Below are 5,555 nucleotides of genomic sequence, written 5' to 3'. Positions count from 1 at the left end.
TCTTGTTGTTTCCTGCTGGGGACTTTGTTGGACTCCTCTGCTTTATTGACTTTAAGTGTGCTCCTTTCTCATATGAGCGGGCTTTTGACTTCAATACTTCAATTGTATTCCCTTGTTCTCCAGGTGGGTGCCTGACTGCGGATTCATCCTCATTCTCCAGGTGGACACCTGACTTCTTCAATTCTTTGTCCTCGTTCTCCAGGTGGAAGCCTGACTTCTTCAATTCTTTGTCCTCGTTCTCCAGGTGGACGCCTGACTTCTTCTTCTTTTCTTTGTCCTCATTCTTCAGGTGGACGCCTGACTGCTTCTTTTCTTTATCCTCATTCTCCAGGTGGACGCCTGATTTCTTCAATTCTTATCCTCATTCTCCAGGTGGACGCCTGATTTCTTCAATTCTTCATCCTCATTCTCCAGGTGGACGTCTGACTTCTTTAATTCTTATCCTCATTCTCCAGGTGGACGTCTGACTTCTTCAATTCTTTGTCCTCATTCTCCAGGTGGATGCCTGACTTCTTTAATTCTCATCCTCATTCTTCAGGTGGACGCCTGATTTCTTCAATTCTTTGTCCTCATTCTCCAGGTGGATGCCTGACTTCTTTAATTCTCATCCTCATTCTCCAGGTGGACGCCTGACTTCTTCTTCTCTCATCCTTATTCTCCAGGTGGACGCCTGATTTCTTTAATTCTTTGTCCTCATTCTCTAGGTGGACGCCTGACTTCTTCAATTCTTTGTCCTTATTCTCCAGGTGGACGCCTGACTTCTTTAATTCTCATCCTCATTCTCCAGGTGGGCGCCTGATTTCTTTAATTCTCATCCTCATTCTCCAGGTGGACGCCTGACTTCTTTAATTCTTATCCTCATTCTCCAGGTGGACGCCTGACTCCTTCAATTCTTATCCTCATTCTCCAGGTGGACGCCTGACTTCTTTAATTCTTATCCTCATTCTTCAGGTGGACGCCTGATTTCTTCAATTCTTATCCTCATTCTCCAGGTGGACGCCTGACTTCTTTAATTCTTATCCTCATTCTCCAGGTGGACGCCTGATTTCTTTAATTCTCATCCTCATTCTCTAGGTGGACGCCTGACTTCTTCAATTCTTTATCAGGTATTTCCTGACACAAATATTGTCTTTGCCCCTGTTTTAAATCAAAGAAAACTTCGTTAGTTTAAAGCAGGGTGGTTAACTGGGGTATTCTTGCTGATGGTGAGGCTTCTTTTCGTCTCTTTTTTATTGCCTTGGAATGGTTGAAAAAGACTGTTTTGTCCTTGTAATTGACCCTTGACTATAGGATTCCCCTCTGTATGTTTTCCTTCAAACCCTTTTAACCGTAATCATATGTCTCTCCTGACATTGTTGATCCACTTTTGATTTCACTTTTCTTCCTCCCATATCTTATTATTTTTTATCTCCCGCCTTTCATGGCCGTATTTTACATCATGTAATCCTGAATCTTGGTAGTACACCTTGACATTCCTTCTTATTTGTTTGGAATAAAACTTATCTCAAAGCTTTAGAAAAGTAAGATTATTAGTGACGAAACGCGCTGATTTCGACAATTATAGAATGAAAAGAAAAATCCAAATTTGGATGACTGTTGGAAAAGGAATAAACTTATCTGATTGGAGTCACTGGCGCCAATGATCAGGGTATGCATTTTTGATTAATCAACCTAGTCTTTAATCAATTTCCTTTTAATTGTCTCATTTTTGTTTTCCCCAAAATTTCCGTAATCCATCTTCATTTTTCATTTTACAGACCTGTTGGACTTGTAATATCTCAAAGAGTTCTCACCGACAAACCTTCCTTATTTGTTCATTTCTCACTTCCTTTTCGCAATATCTCAAAGAGTTTTCACCGATAAACCTTCCTCATTTGTTCATTTCTCACTTCCTTTTCGCCTTATGGTGCCTACGAAGGTTTTCACCAATAAGACTCTCTCATTTTACTTTTCTCTCAACTTCCGTCGCCTTATGGTGCCCGTGTGGGTTTTCACCTATAAGACTCTCTCATTTTTACTTTCTTTTCTTGTTTGTACCAGAGTGTTATGAACCATCTTCATTTGCTTGTCTCAGCATTTTTCTAAGATTGATCGAAAGGTCTTTTTGGTATGGGGTTAGAAATGGAAAAGGTATTAAAAGCTAAATAGCTTTGGTATGGGTTTAAAATTACAACTCTTGGAATCTTTTTCGTATTTCCAATACAATTCTTTGCCCCAGTTTCTTGATTGGGGTCTCTTGATGTTTTCTTTTTGTGCACATTATGTATATTGTGCACCCTATGACCGAGTCGTGAGGCGCCTACGTATCCTTCTTTGAGGAATCAGGTCAAACGTAGTTCGCTAAATAATAGTGATTTTTTTATTTATTACATATTTGATTTTCATTGATTCCAAGAGAGGGTAAGAAAGAAACAAATATGGCTCGAAGGGGAAATAAAGGGTATAGTGTTTGGATAGCAGAATAAATTGCCTTTGTCATTCCAATCTTCGAAATAATGCTAAATACAAACATTCAAAAAGTTATGCATAATATCTCTTTACCGCGTCAGAATTGATTGCCATGTCTATGCATTTGCCTTCAATATCTGTTAAGCATAGTGCACCATTCGATAATACTCTGGTCACAATGAATGGTCCTTGCCAATTCGGGGCAAATTTGCCTTTTGCCTCGACCTGATGTGGAAGAATACGTTTCAACACATGTTGACCCACTTCAAACTTCCGTGGACGCACTTTTTTGTTGTATGCTCTTGCTATTCTTTTTTGATATAATTGACCATGACATACTGCGGCCAATCGTTTTTCATCAATCAAGTTTAACTGTTCTAGACGGGTTTTGACCCATTCATCATCATCAATCTTTGCTTCGGCGATGATCCGAAGGGAAGGAATCTCAACTTCTGCAGGAATTACTGCTTCAGTGCCATATACCAACAAATAAGGAGTTGCTCCTACTGAAGTGCGAACAGTAGTGCGGTATCCCAATAATGCAAATGGTAATTTTTCATGCCATTGTCTTGAACCTTCTACCATTTTCCGAAGTATCTTCTTTATGTTTTTGTTGGCTGCCTCGACTGCTCCATTCGCCTTGGGCCGATATGGGGTAGAGTTGCGATGTGTAATCTTAAACTGTTGACATACTTCCTTCATTAAGTTGCTGTTAAGATTAGCACCGTTATCTGTGATGATCACCTTTGGGATTCCGAATCGACATATGATATTTGAGTGGACAAAATCGACCACAGCTTTCTTGGTCACTGATTTGAATGTCTTGGCCTCAACCCATTTGGTAAAATAATCAATAGCTACCAGAATGAACCTGTGCCCATTGGATGCTGCCGGCTCAATTGGTCCAATCACATCCATGCCCCAGGCAACGAAGGGCCATGGTGCCGACATTGTGTGCAACTCGGATGGTGGAGAATGAATCAAATCTCCGTGTATCTGGCATTGATGACACTTGCGCACAAAACTGATACAATCTCGCTCCATGGTAAGCCAATAGTAACCAGCTCGGAGGATTTTCTTTGCCAACACATATCCACTCATGTGGGGTCCGCAAACTCCCGAATGTACTTCAGACATGACAGCTGTAGCTTGTCTGGCATCTATGCATCTTAATAATCCAAGATCTGGTGTTCTTTTATACAAAACTCCTCCGCTTAAGAAGAATCCATTTGCCAATCGCCTAATGGTCCTCTTTTGATCTCCTGTGGCTTGTGCGGGATATATCCCCATCCTGATATACTCCTTGATGTCGTGGAACCATGGTTCACCATCAAATTCTTCTTCAACCATATTGCAATAAGCGTGCTGATCGTGGACTCGAATATGTAGGGGATCCACATAAGCTTTGTCTGGATGGTGCAACATTGATGCCAAAGTAGCCAATGCATCGACAACCTCATTATGAATCCTTGGAATATGCCGGAATTCCACTGATTGAAACCGCTGACAGAGATCATGTAGACATTGTCGGTATGGTATGAGCTTCAAGTCTCGGGTTTCCCATTCTCCCTGAATTTTGATGTACCAAAATATCTGAATCTCCCATGACTAAGATTTCTTGGATACCCATGTCTGCGGCTAGCCTTAAACCCATAATACAAGCTTCATATTCAGCCATATTATTGGTGCAATAAAATCGCAGTTGAGCCGTAACAGGATAGTGATGCCCTGTTTCAGAGATGATTACAGCTCCTATCCCGACTCCTTTCATGTTAGCGGCTCCATCAAAGAAAAGTTTCCAGCCAGGTTTTTCAATTCGCTCCACCTCGTCGATGTGCATTATTTCTTCATCAGGAAAATAGGTTTTCAATGGTTCGTATTCCTCATCGACCGGGTTTTCGGCTAAATGATCGGCCAGTGCTTGGGCCTTCATTGCAGTTCGAGTCACATAGATGATGTCAAATTCTGTGAGCAATATCTGCCACTTTGCAAGTCTTCCCGTTGGCATAGGCTTTTGAAAAATATATTTCAATGGATCCAGACGAGAAATGAGGTAAGTAGTGTAGGATGACAAGTGGTGTTTCAATTTTTGAGCTACCCAAGTCAGGGCGCAACATGTCTTCTCCAGATGAGTATACTTAACCTCATAAGTTGTGAATTTCTTGCTAAGGTAATAGATGACCTATTCTTTTCTGCCAGTGAGGTCATGTTGCCCCAATACACAACCAAATGAATTTTCCAAGACCGTCAAGTAAAGAATCAAATGTCTTCCTGGTTCTGGCGGGACCAACACGGGTGGGTTCGACAAGTACCCTTTTATCTTATCGAACGCTTCTTGACACTCATCGGTCCATTTGACCGCAACATCCTTTTTCAACAATTTGAAAATTGGCTCACAGGTTGTTGTGAGCTGAGCAATAAACCTGCTGATGTAATTTAACCTTCCCAGCAAACTCATTACTTCAGTTTTGTTCCTTGGAGGTGGCAATTCTTGGATGGCTTTGATTTTTGATGGGTCTAGCTCGATGCCTCGTCGACTGACTATGAATCCCAGCAACTTTCCAGATGGAACTCCAAATGCGCATTTGGCAGGGTTAAGCTTGAGGTTGTACCTGCGAAGTCTTAAGAAGAACTTCCTCAAATCCCCAACGTGGTCGGCCTGATGCTTTGATTTTATGATCACATCGTCCACGTATACCTCAATCTCCTTGTGTATCATATCATGAAACACTGTGGTCATCGCTCTCATGTAGGTTGCTCCGGCGTTCTTCAAACCGAATGGCATTACCCGGTAGCAATAAGTTCCCCATGGTGTGATGAATGCCGTCTTTTCTGCATCTTCTTCATCCATTAGAATTTGATGATACCCGGCATAACAATCCACGAAAGATCCTATATCATGCTTGGCACAATTATCGATCAAAATATGGATATTGGGTAATGGGAAATTATCCTTCGGACTGGCTTTGTTGAGATTGCGGTAGTCGACGCATACTCTAATTTTGCCGTCTTTCTTTGGCACAGGAACGATATTAGCTAACCAAACAGGATATCGAGTGACTCGAATGACCTTTGCTTCCAATTGTTTGGTGATTTCTTCCTTAATT

This window comes from Nicotiana sylvestris, chromosome 2 (genome assembly GCF_000393655.2).
Source record: "Nicotiana sylvestris chromosome 2, ASM39365v2, whole genome shotgun sequence".
Classification (NCBI taxonomy): Eukaryota; Viridiplantae; Streptophyta; class Magnoliopsida; order Solanales; family Solanaceae; genus Nicotiana; species Nicotiana sylvestris.
Note: the sequence above shows the minus strand (reverse complement) of the source record.